At 35.4% G+C, this 13,869-nt stretch overlaps 1 long non-coding RNA gene across 1 annotated transcript; it reads right to left on the bottom strand.

Annotated features, from left to right (window-relative positions):
• Nucleotides 1-550: 550 nt before the first annotated feature.
• LOC145667037 (uncharacterized) lies at nt 551-4,715 on the bottom strand. The gene is made up of 3 exons (XR_014127856.1): nt 4,613-4,715; nt 3,090-3,208; nt 551-668 (listed from the first exon to the last, which is right to left on the bottom strand). It is a non-coding gene; the product is annotated as an uncharacterized LOC145667037 (long non-coding RNA).
• Between the last annotated feature and the right edge of the window lie 9,154 nt (nt 4,716-13,869).

The following is a 13,869-nucleotide window of genomic DNA, read 5'->3' as shown; positions in this document are numbered from 1 at the left end:
ATATGTCTCAAAGCAAGACGATGATATGTTTTGGGGCACGAAATTGTGCAAAAAATCTTGCATTCAGAAATATACAGTAGTTTGTATAAAAGAACAGGGATAATATATTCACAACACTTTTTTTAACAGTAATAAAACCAGTGTTAAGTCTACATGTATTGTGAACAGAACAAGGTTTTCGGCACTCCCAGAGAAAGAAGCAGGGGGTCATTGGGGAAGGATAAGGCGGACAATTTGTCCCCTGGCTATCAGAATCACATGCTCTTCAGTAAATTGTGTACTAAAATACTAAACAAAACGTAGAACTCGTATGTTGATGGACAATCTTGCCCCTGCCCCTAGCAAGGTCTGAAATGACGCTACTGAAAAGAAATACTTAAAACTTTAAACATAAACTAACAGGACTTAGTAAAAAAAAATGAAAAAAATATATTTTTAAATCTCTCTTTACATTTAATTCTCAAACCATAGCACATGAAATAAAAAAGAAATGATATCTATCAGTTTAATCTTCGTTCGATATGAAGATTAAGATCTGCATTCCACCCACTGAAAATTTGTCATGGGAGTCAAACCTTTTGCTAATCGTTGGATACATCAAGAAGCTGTATCTTCTCTCGCTTTTCACAGATTTGGATTCGATTTCTGGATTTATTTCAAGGAAGCACCTGAAATCAGAAACAAACGTATTTCGAAGCTGGAGAAGAATAGGGAAACCTATTTATTTATTTATTTCTAACTGTAAGCTGAGTTGTATAACTCTAGTGCAATATCGTGCTTAATGATGTTTTTCTTATCATAAGTATAATTACATTTTATTTTTCTGTACGATGTTTCTCAGACAAATCTTTCCCTGTTTCATTAACAATGCTATGAGTTATACATTTTCATTAACTATTCTATAAATTTACTGAAGCATTGATTAACACTAACCATTTTTATTTTGTACTGTTTTACATCCATGAAACTGGCATATGAACTGTGGATTAAGGTAATAATTAACATATAAATAGAAGTCTCAAAAACAGATTTGGAATTGTGGAAAGCGATTAATAATTTCGCACTATAAAAGGTAATAAGAAATAATGTATTATCATTATTATTAGAAATTTCACCTAATAGTGGTATCGTACACAAGAAGTGTGTTTTTAGTTACAAAGTGAAGTTATCTACATCTGGAGTACTTGGATATGGACAGCGTTCATAATCGTACTAAATAGGTGAGGGAGCCGAATGAGTAGAATTGTGCATTTCACGAATGTCCAACGTGGTGAGATGGTTGCATGCCACATCTGCTGTGTAACTGGTTCAGCAGACCTAAGCTCTTACAAATAGAAGATTCTGTTATTTCGGTTGTTGCAGTGAATTGGAAAAGTTATGGAACGTTTCTGAACACAAAAGCAGCCAAGATGATCTCGCATTTTGGCATTCAGAATTGTGGATTAAGAGTATCCAGAACTGTGGAGCTTTTAAGTGGATTGTACTGTGATTCTCAGCGTGTATCAGGATCTATTCAGCATAAGCGTCCGGCACAAGATGTGGAAAATTAGTTCTTATGACCAAGTAGCTACCCATAAGTAATTTTACTCAGACAAATGTGGTGCAGCTTCCATACTTGGTGTATGGAGCGTCGTCACTGAGACATGCAAGAAGAAGAAACGTTATTAACTTGAACTAATCTTGTATACATCAGTCATATAGTAATTGCCGAAATTTTCAATAGGAACTCCTGTCTTCATTAGAAAACCAACAACGAACTTATCAAGTAACACGGTATCCATTCTTGAAGTACAGACATATCAAAATATAAACGTTCCTACTAGTAACAGAAATGTGTACAACTAACTTGATAATATCAGCAACAAAAGCTGTACTCTTTAAATTCCTTTCTTCTTTCTTTTTAATAAAACAAACACATTTACAGAACCCCTATTATGAAACTTTTTTTGATATTCCGACCATCGTCTTATGCATAACGTGGTGCATTCAATATATTTTCTATTGCTATTTGCATTGCCATAAGTCTCCGAAAACTAGTACTTAATTCTTCAATCTCTCTCATACTAGTATTTCATTTTTTGACATACTTTTGATAGTTGTGTTTACACTTTAATATCACTGACTTGTGTTTGAACTCATGAAGATGTGATAAGTCTTGACCTTAGTGGCTATAATCGTTTTTGTCATATTCATGAACAACTCTTTGTTAATACATGTATATTATGAATAATTGTAATCTATAATATCAACCATAAAGTTTATGGGTTGAATGGTACAATACAAGTTCATTTTCACATTACTTTATTTCCGGACAAATTTATAATTTCGATGCAATAATTTACCAAACTGAACCTGCAACAACTTAGTAAAAATTCAACCTACAGGTTAAAGAAATGTGGTTAGTTGGTTTGTAATCGTCATTTCCTTTACATTTATTTATTTATTTTCTTATTTGTTCATTTAACAGCAAACACTTAGAATTTAAAAAATCCTTGATTTCATAAAGTTATTGGCAGAAGTATGGAAAAATTATTGCTTGCGAATTCTGCAGAAGGCACATGTGCTAATTATTCGGCAAGCAGGAGCTCTCTTTCTTAAAATGTTAAATTTTATTATATATATTTATTTCTTGTAATTGTAAAAAAATCCAAGTAGGATCTATTAACATTAAAACATCCTTTTTATAAGAACGAATCATCTCATTTAGACAGGATCAATTATTCAAATGCACTAAGTAACCCTATACTGCAAATCAAGATGGATGATAGTTAAAATTAGTGAACGTTGATGCTAGCTTCAAAATTTATGAGGTAACTATATCGGAACATTTAAAATCAACATGAAACACTTTACACTGAAGTGAGTTCAACTGTTTCTAAAAGCAATGATAACTATAAAAAGAAATAGTTGCTGTATAAAGCAAATGAAGATGGTATGACATAGCCAGCAACTCAATATGCTCATTAGTATGTCCAATATATTTTGAATGTTCAGCAAAGCAGTGTATTAACTTAAAAACATCTTACGAAAAACAATGTATACTGGGCTGCTACGAAATTTTTAATGTTAATTCTTCTGCCCTTACTCACCTTTTCCCCTCCTAGCAATCAAATGTTAAAGAAAGCGAAGTCATATTCCGATCTCCAACATTTTCGTTGACTCGTTAGTCTCCACAGAGAACTCCGGGTTAAGTGTTAGAGAGTAGGACCTGAAATATGAAAAATACGTAAATTTTACAGGAAAGAAATGGTGATTTTAAAAAATCCTGCTAACTAGTTTAATGTACTACTTCAAACGTGAAAAGCTGCGTGCTGTTGGTAATATTTTGAGTGGAGGCATGCTGACATGAGACATTACGCTGTAATGAGGAAATTACTTCCGCGTATTCAAAAATGGCAATTCGGGGTTTCGATTTTGAGTTTCATAAGAACGTATGTTGAGAAGGAAAGAGTTATTACGTTTTGTGGAATGGTATGGATTATTGAAATTGAGCAGAAAATATGATCAATGTAGGAAATAATTGAAAATAAAGAAATGTAGAAATAGTTATATAGGGTGGCCCAAAAGTAGGTACACAGTCCCGTACCGACCGGCTCATTTTATATAATTCTCTTATTGTCATCCATTCAGGCAGTGACTTAGTTTCTTTATTGTTTGTTCTTAATCTCTCTTCACTCATACCTTAACCTTGGAACAGACAGAAACAAATAAACTAACTATCTTAATAAACTAAAATGTCATACTTTGTAGGACTGTATATCTACTTTTGGGTGTATATACAAATATTCAAATGTGTTACAGGTGTGAAAAATTTAGCACATGGAAGGTTATTTATCACAATACTTAATCAAGTTCTCTACTACAAAACAGTTAATTGTTTATAGTTTCCTAAATGCAGAATTGTACAAATCGTAAAGTTAAGTAATCGCAGTGAATGTGTTAAGAAACTAACCTAATTTAACTGTTTTCAGTAACATCCTCGTTTATGTGCATACATACCATCTCTGACTCGCCTGCTTCTACGGACGCAACCCTCGCTACCGCACGTGCTTCCCTATCCTGACTCGATTTGATAGCATTCGTGTGTTTTGTAGCCAGCTAGCACGGGGTTAGTTGTGGTTTTTACACTGCAGTTTTGTGGCATGTTTTCGGACCCAGTATTTACACGCAAAATTGTGGAGTTCTTTTAAAGTGATTATATACCGAGGAATTGTTGAGAAACAATTTCTAAGGTAATGACAGTGAATTTCTTGATAAATAACAAAATTTTAACGTTTTTAGGACTGAAAATACTGGACCTACTCTACGGCAAAAAAAGGTCTGTTTTTTCCTTACATTCAAATTGACGGCACACACTACTACGTGCACTAGAATAGTTTCAGACATACTTTTCTTATGTGGTGTTGCATAATATATGCTTTGCAGTCAGTGCATTATTTGTACACTGAATAAGGTTTCGAACTTTCGATGCAGAAACCAAGGTGCTTGACCGGCTAAAACTTTACACAAAAGACTATCATGAAATAGTGAAAGAAACTTGAACTCCAATCCTTAAAATAGAAGGAATACGCACCTAACAAATCTACTTAAAAATAATAATAAATGTACTCACCTGTAATGTTACAACACAACACAAACAAACATTTGCTTCTTCGTATGGACACAAACACAAACAAACAATCCTACAGCTCGAGAGAAACACACTTAGATGATGTAGTTTCGGAAACAGTTTTCATTTGTCATATCTAACGACAGTGCCTACAACCACTAAATGTAAGACTAAAATTATTTAATAATACTTCAAATTATTTTGCTATTAAACAAGAGGAAATAAATAAATAAATAAAACATTTTTAACGTTAATTTCTTTCGTACAGCTCAATTCTATTATTCGAAATATGTTAACAACTTCAAACAACTCGAAAGAGCTTTTGTCAAATGCTGGATACACTGTTCAAAATTTACTGAAATTTCACCTGAAATGTCAATCCTGGTAAAAGACCTGTAAACTTTACAGTGAATTTCCAGCGAAACCACCTGAATTTTTAAGGGTGTGGCCAACCCCAAAATGATGGTCGCCAATATCTCTCACGTACAAATTATGTGAGGCCCCCCTCCCAACGGCCTTTGATTTGACAAAGAAAGATCAGGGCATAAAATTTTAAAACCAGTCAGACTCAGGATAATCAATTTTGAATTGGACAATTCATATAGGCCTACATGCTAAAAAATATCTTACCTTAAGACTTCACATTTCTGTAACTCTCTCTCTCTGTCTATACTGAAGTACCAGTTGTCCATTACAGTTTTCTGATTAAAAACCTTAAGTAAAGGGCCATTGGTGGAAATTGTCAGCAAATCATCCAGTGTCTCAGTCTTCAGTGAATTCCTGTATGCAGTCTTCTGTTGAGACTTCTGACGCCTCTCTCACATGAAGTAGTATTCACAGATAAAATTGCACCAAATGTGATTATTGGAAGCAATTTTTTTTAAAAAAATATTTTATATACTTACTTATTGTGTTATTTATTTATTTATCACTGACATTGTGACGTGTTTCGTTGATCTGTTGAAGACACTGGACTGTCCTTCCACCTATTCTAGCTTCATATGGCGGGGAAAACGGTCTCTTTTGTTGACGCGCCAGGAGGTAACCATTTCGATTGAGGTAGGAAAGGGAGGGGCAAATTGCAACGTTGTGAAGACTTCACTTTCCATGTCCGTTGTGAAGACTTCACATTCCTTGTTTTCTCTCACTCAGTGACAATTATTTTCGTGCGAAACAGAAATTGCGCAGCCCTGTGAGTTTAGGCAGAAACCATTCCTATTGAACAGCGGTCACCAGCTTTAAATTTCTAGTCGCCAATGGCGACGTCCCGACCGGAAGTTTTGCGCCCTGTATATATATATATATATATATATATATATATATATATATATATATATATATATATCAGTCTTGGGAAGTAATGTAACGCAAGTAACTCGTTACTTGTAACGCGTTATTTTTTAAGTAACGTTTCCTAGTAACGCGTTACGTTTTTCCCAAAGTAACTGTAACGTTAACGCGTTACAAATTTTTAAGTAACGTACCTAGTTTGTGTTACTTTTTTCGCTTTACATTTAGGATGAGTAACTACAATATATGTATATTTTTTTCCGGAAACAAATGTTTCTTTCCTGTAAGTGAATTTCTCAGAATGAAACAATCCACCATGAACTACGTATATCAGTGACCGACAGTCACAGGCACACAGAGAAACAGATAAGTTTGTAGTGCCACTTGCTGTTTTTTGAAGATGAGGACAGGCTTAGGGAAATCACGTGTACTGATTGCAAGCACCTGGAAGATTTTGTCATAGATTTTGACAGCTCCAAATCAATACATTCAGTGAGTCTATTTACTTTGATTGGTGTTGTTTTTAGAAAGATGGAGAACGAAAATATTTTACCGTTCGAACATTTGAAAGAATACTTTTTTTCTTAAGAGCTGAGGATGATGGTGTACAGAATTTAAAAGTAAAGTGTCTGAAGTGCCCCGGCGGAAAATAATTATCAACTAGGGTGCCATAATTAATGATTTACAGTAAAGGGTTAATATGAATAAACTGTGTTCTGATGAGCAGGCCTACTTTATTACTAGAAAATAATTTGCTGATGGTATGTAACATTGGAGTTCTTTTATACCAGTTTGCTTATCCTAGAGTCCCGTTGATTATAGAGTTTGAAACTAGCTTTAAGAAGTATATATCGATTTTAGAGTTACTGGCAAGTTTTGATTCAATCCCAGTTCATGGGTTCTCATTTTATTAGTTGTAGTGTAATGTTTCTCTATATTCTGTATTTTTAATTTTACATAACATTGTTATTATTATATAATTAGTTTAGCAGAATAATAATAAGCAACCATTTTTTCTAACGCATAGGGATGAGCACGAGTCAAGCTAAAACTCGACTCGACTCGAATTCAAGTTGAGTTTCGAGTCAAGTCAAAGGTAATATCCTCAAGTCGAGTTCCGAGCCGATTCAGTTTTTCGCGTCGAGTTTCGAGTAAAGTCGAGTTTGATAAATGGCTCGTTCTTTTTAACTCGTCTTGAAAACATGACCTGATTACACTGGAAAACCAAAGCCATGAGAAATGTAAGCTAAACAGTAATATGGAATACTTTTAGTGTTGCTTACGAGAGGGGACACTGCTCGCATCTCGTCTCGTCTGGATAGCGAGACCACAAGAAATTTTTTATAACAAGCTCAGCTCGGCTCGGCTCAACTGAGAAGATGGCTCGAGCCATCTCACTTGGGGTGAACCATCGGCTCGAGCTGGCTTGGTAGTAGGGATGAGCCATCTGCTCGGTTGCTCAACTGAGCCGAGGGCTCTAGCCGAGACGGTTGGGTGAGCTGTTGGCTCGGCTCGCTTCTCGGTTCGGCTCGATAGTGAATGAGCTGTGAGCCGAGCTGCTTGAGTCGTTGACAATTCTAAACCCGAGTCGAGCAGTTTTGAAGATATTTTGCCAGTGCCCTATAACTTTTAACAGTATTTGGCTCGAGCCCGAATACTCAACCTAGACCCTGAACCCAAATTCAGAAGCTCGTGAACAATGTCTTTGACTCCTAGAGTTCACGACTACCGAGGTTGGCAATCAACTAGTTTTTTAGCATTCAAATACAAACCGCCTATCTTTCATTTTTATATACAGTGTTGTTATAATTCATAATAATAATAATAATAATAATAATAATAATAATAATAATAATAATAATAATAATAATAATAATAATAATAATAATAATAATAGCGGTAGTAATAGTATTATGGAAAATTGAAGTCATAATTTTTTCACATATTTAAAGTTTCGGACCTAAAAGTAACGCGTTTACAAGTACATTTTTACATTAAAAAAGTAACGCGTTTACAAGTACATTTACATTAAAAAAAGCGTTAAACATTTTTACAAGTAACTTACCCAACACTGATATATATATATATATATATATATATATATATATATATATATATATATATATATATATTTGGTCTAGGAATTAATTCGTGCGGTTGGTACGCACACATTGAAGCTGTAGTACAAACACAAAATACATAAATACCTTAAGAAAAATATTGTCCATCGCTAGCCACCACTTTCACCCATCTGTCAGGCAATGTACGGATTCCGTGGCGAAAGAAGTCCTCATCCTTGGAAGCGATCCAGTCAGAGACCCATGTTTCGATATCTTCTGAAGAAGTAAACCGCTGTCCAATCAAATCGTTGTTCATGCAATCGAACAAGTAGTAGTCCGAAGGAGCAACGTCTGGTGAATACGGCGGGTGGGGTAAAACTTCCCATCCGACATTTTCTAAATAGGTTTTGACCGGTTTTGCGACATGTGGGCGAGCGTTATCATGTTGAACAATAAGTTTATCATGTCTGTTCTCCAATTCTGGTCGTGTTCTGGCCAGAGCTTGCTTCAAACGCATTAATTGTCGTCGATAACGTTCTCCATTCATAGTTTCACCCGGTTGCAGCAGCTCATAGTACACCACACCTTTCATATCCCACCATATGCACAGCATAACCTTTGCACAGTGAATATCTCGTTTTGGTTGTGATGGACCTGGTTCACCTGGTTTCACCCAGGCCTTTTTTCGTTTAGGATTTTCGTAATGGATCCACTTCTCATCACCCGTAATAATTCGATGCAGAAACCCCTTTCTGCTCTGTCGTTGAAGCAGCAATTCGCAAATGGTTTTTCGTCTTTCAACGTCTCTGTCTTTCAATTCATGTGGAACCCAATGTGACATCTTTTGAATCATTCCCATGGCTTTCAAGCGTTTGGAGACTATTGTTTGATCAACGCCTAATGCTGCTGCAAGTTGTTCCTGCGTTTGACACGAATCCTGCTCGAGCAATGCTGTCAATTCTTCGTCTTGAAATTTTTTTGGCTGTCCAGCTCGCTTTTGGTCTGCCAAGCCGAAATCACCACTTCTAAACCGTGCAAACCACTTCTGACACGTTCGCTCAGCTAGAGCATGGTCACCATACACTTCCACCAAAATACGATGACTTTCAGTCGCACTTTTCTGCATGTTAAAGTAATGCAGCAGGACACCCCGCAAAAATACTTTATCAGGCACAAATTGCGCCATGTTCACATAACTACAAACTGGTGTTGTTGACGCTTTAATCCACTGCCCTATACTACGAACGATACGCGATGACAGGGGTTTGCAACACATGTGTGGATACACGGAACTGTGGGACGCTCCGTTCGTTGCACCATCTCTTGTCCACCCGCACGAATTAATTCCTAGACCAAATATATATATATATATATATATATATATATATATATATATATATATATATATATATATATATATATATATATATATATATCCCAGTTTTCTTTATCATATGTAGAAAATAGAATACGTTGTACGTCATTCAGTCGTGCTTCAAGCAAAATCTTTGTCGTAAATAGAGGAATGAGAGCTACATCTACTTAGGAAATTTGGAGGCTCCTGTTGTTATGTAGTTGAATACAATTAATGAAAGACCATTATCCAACATTCCTTTAAAACATTTCTTGTAAGATTGACGGAAAACCTTTTAGTGAGAGTTTCGTGGTCCACATGTCTCGTACCTTATAATTATCAACTTCGTAATCTATGAGATCGTTTAATGATATAATAGACATATACAATACTGAGACATTAATTTCTCTGAGTATGCTAAAAGCAATAGAAGTAACTGAATACTTGCATGTTACTGAAATTTCGGTAGTAAGTGAAAAGTACAGAAGTTAGATGCATCTTTTCTATATACATTCAAGAAGTATAATAGTTTACATAGAGTTAAATTACGAATCAAAATGTTACATTTGAATATTAAGAACTTTGAAATAAATAGGACCTGTCAAAGAGGATGACCTCTATGCATAATGAACTTTCTATTAAATGTCTTTCTCATAACTGTTAAAATAAAAAGTATAACTTACAATTTAAAGGATGAGGAGTTCGGGACGAAGTTAACCATGACGATTGCTTCAAACTTAGGATTTTAAGTGACCATAGACAGTCTGACCCCTTGTATAAAGCCTGACCAAGTCTGATCCCTTGTTTACTCAATGGTAGGTTTATATATTGTTTTAATTCTGGCCTTTCCTGTATGTTTCCTGTATGTTTCCTGTCTTGTTTTCATTGTTTTGATGTTTTCACTTTCGCCTTTTGGTTTTTCACTTCCTTGACAGTGATCTTGACTATTTTTCTGAAAACTAACACTAATCATTTTTACACTAATCTAACCCAAATTATTATACATAGATTGTTACTAATTTATATTACACACACCTTACAAAGAAGTGACTAGCTAGTAAGGGATGTCCATTTGCTATCTTCAATTGTCAAACGTTTAACAATAGTATGTGTAAACAGGTCCTGGTGCAACCTGTATCGCTCTGTCTTCGCCACCAAGAGGAGTTAATGTTTCATTTGTGACTAGTATGTTTGCTTTTATATCCATTATATTGCATTTATAAGTACTAACCCTGTGTCTGATGGCAGTATTGCATGCAAATTTCTGTTTCTTTAAATAAAGTCTTTTTTCCTGTGATTACCGAAGTTGGCAATTCTTCTGCCATAACGACTTCTTTGCAATGATGAGAAGAGATGGTAACATCTTCTATTCAACGTTTAATGGGTTGACATTATTTTCAACTGATTACCCTCGATGACTTGTATTACCCATTTTGTTCTTTCGCTCATTTTCAATGCAAGAGTTAGGGGTCTTGCAGTAGGTCACCCTTTTCCAAGTTTTCCTTTTTCTAGAACTTCTTCCAAGGTTGCACAGAGATCGAATTAATTTTATACTGTTCTCTATTCGGGGTCTCTAACCTATATTATACCTGGACCAATGTATTTGACATTAAGCGTTTAAGCGGTTCCTTTTCTCTCTATATTGTACAATATGAACTCCTGATCTCCTTCTTTGAGTGCAGGTTTTGTCAGAAAATGGTTGCTGATTTGTGTCTCACTTAAAGAATTTCTTTTCTCTGATTTCTTGCAATTGCCACAAAAAATAACATTATTTTCATAACAGCAAGGAGTGTTCAAAATTGTTTGAAGAAATAATCTCTGTTGAATACCAAATAAAGCTACAAACGGAAATATTTCAGAAGATAGATTTTTGTCACGTTAAGTGAAAAAGTAGTACTCTGTAAAAGATCAATCCATTGCCCTAAATTCTTATTGCATATTGCTGATTTTAAACGCCCAAGACCAGTTTTACTTGTTAGCAACTGCCTGAACAATACCGTGTTACATCGAAAACCGGAGAAGAAAACTGAACGAAATTTCTACAACAAGAGAACGGGTAGTGTGCCTGAAGTGGAACAACGGGGATTTGGCTAACTGAATGATATAGCCCATGTAACGTAGTGAAAAATAAAGTGGGTCACTGGTGGCACAAGGAGCGTTTGTGGGTTAAGCGCTGATCTACGTTTCTCACGCTGATTTATGATATTTCGTTCCTCTAGTATCTTTTATGTTTAGAAGGTGGATGTTCGTTACAATTTAGTACATATTTCTTTCAATAATCCACTAGTAAATGAAATACTCTTTTTTAAACTATTTCCTAAAATATCTCAAACTTTTGGATGATTTGATGACAAAAGAACTCTTGTCAGAGTGCTAGCTGTAACATCACAGAGGGAATTTACAGTTAGGCCTATGTGCATTGTACAGTGGTCTAAGACAATTTAGACAAACCTCTTAAGGAGTTATTCGCAGAGTAACATCCGCCAATGTCAAAATAAATTATGCAAAAAGAGAGTGTCGAATGACAGGTTAAAAGCTTTCCGTGTGGTTTCTTAAGTATAAGAACTATGGCGTATAAGAGACACTGCAATATCATCCACTGTGTACTGTGATTGCAGTATTGTTACCAATTAGCTTTATTGTACTGTAAGCCGACGCGACATGATACTTGGAAGAAAGAGTCGTTACGAGCCCGTGAGTAATAAGTGAATTTCATTGAGGCATGATCACTGCCTAATATATCAAGGATTTTAACTGTGCAATACGGTATGATGTTCGAGGAGAGAATTACAAAGAGATATGCAATATTTGAAATTGGGCGAGTAGCTTTTAGAAGATTAAATACAGTGCACATAGTGTTGGTTGTAATGAAATTTTGGAAAATTCTTTAGTCCTGCTGTGTTAGGATGTATGTTGAAGTCGGTCATTATATGGTATATGTCATTGTTATAGAGATATTTTGCAGTTGTTCACTCTATCATGACGACAGCTCAATTTCAAATATACCGCTTCTCCCATTCAGTACATATAAAGACATTTTTCCATTCAGTACATAGACAAACTAGCAGCGTTCACCCCGCTTCGCTGCGGTCACCCCGGAACGCAATAAACTTTGTTACTTAGATAATTTTTACTTTTTCGCTTTCAAGTGATATGATAAAAACCATAGAAGATTGCAGTAAATGTTAACATTATATCGCCTGTCATTTATGTTAACCCGCCCCGCTTCGCTGCGGTCACCCCCGAACGCAATAAACTTTGTTACTTAGATAATTTTTACTTCTTCGCTTTCAAGTGATATGATAAAAACCATTATAACGCCTGTCATTTATGTTAACCCGCCGAGTGACACGGTCATGCGGGTTGCATATACATACGTTTATTTTTATACCTATGATGAACTAACAAAGGATTTGTACGTAATGGACACCTGAATGGTCAATTATCTCAAGACACTGGTAATTGAAAATTAAAGTGATATGATAAAAACCATCTAGGGTCCAAATCCTAATAACCCCCCAAAAATAAAAGAAATTGGTTCAGCCGTATTAGCGTGATGAGCGGACAAAGGATTTGTACGTTCTCTTTTATATATATAGATATAAAGGTCTTTAAATTTATTGATATTTGTACCTATCATCGTAACCAAGAAAACGAAAATGATTGTTACACTGTACTTTATGATTACTTTTATTATTACAAAAATGATTGCTTTTCAGAAAAATACAGAGACAAGCTTCTTCAAGAGCAAAGGGCTCTTCAGAAGACAATTTGAACTGAAAAGTTTTAAAGAAACATTGAAAATGTTACAAATACAGCAAAGAAAAGAGACTAATAGTGTACTAGCATCTAGATTATCCCTGTTTTTCTAGATGGAATGCATCAATTCAGTGTAGCAAATGAAATGTGCTTTTAATAGAATATGGATAAAATAAATTTAAAATAAACTATTTAAATCAAGCCAACACATTAATGTAATTAACAGAAGTGACACTATTAATGTACTTTATTATTTTTGTAACAGGTTGCACGGAGTTGTGTTTTATTAACACACTATTGCATAAAGGTTTTCTTCTATTGAAATTATTTATCTTTCTCTTCCGCTCTCCCTCTTTCTCTCTTTTTCTCTGGGGGCTCGGTGGCTCAGTGGTAGAGCGTTCACCTCCGGTGCTTGGGGTCCCTCGTTCGATCCCAGTTTGCGCCGTGTGGACTTTGTGGTGGACAAACACCGTGCTCCTGGGTTTTCTCGGGGTTCTCCCGTTTCCTCTCACTTTCTTCATTCCACCATTTCACTCATTTCTCATTATCACCGTCTCCTTTAGCCTAACCGGCATAACCATGGGACGTTAAACTTAAAGGTTTTTTCTCTTTTTCTCTCTCTCTTTACCATTTACCGTTGTTCACACGGGGAAAATAATGTCTATGCACTGAGAAAAATGATTGGGTTGAAATTGACCCTATTGGTGCATATTTTAACCCAACCACGTGGCTAAAACTGCTCCGACCCAAATAGGGTCAAAGCGTTTAGTTAAATTGGGTTGAAATAAATTCAACCC

The sequence above is a fragment of the Thermobia domestica genome, chromosome 1 (assembly GCF_964235325.1).
Source record: "Thermobia domestica chromosome 1, izTheDome1.hap1.1, whole genome shotgun sequence".
NCBI lineage: Eukaryota > Metazoa > Arthropoda > Insecta > Zygentoma > Lepismatidae > Thermobia > Thermobia domestica.
This window is presented reverse-complemented; position numbering and strand designations above follow the sequence as displayed.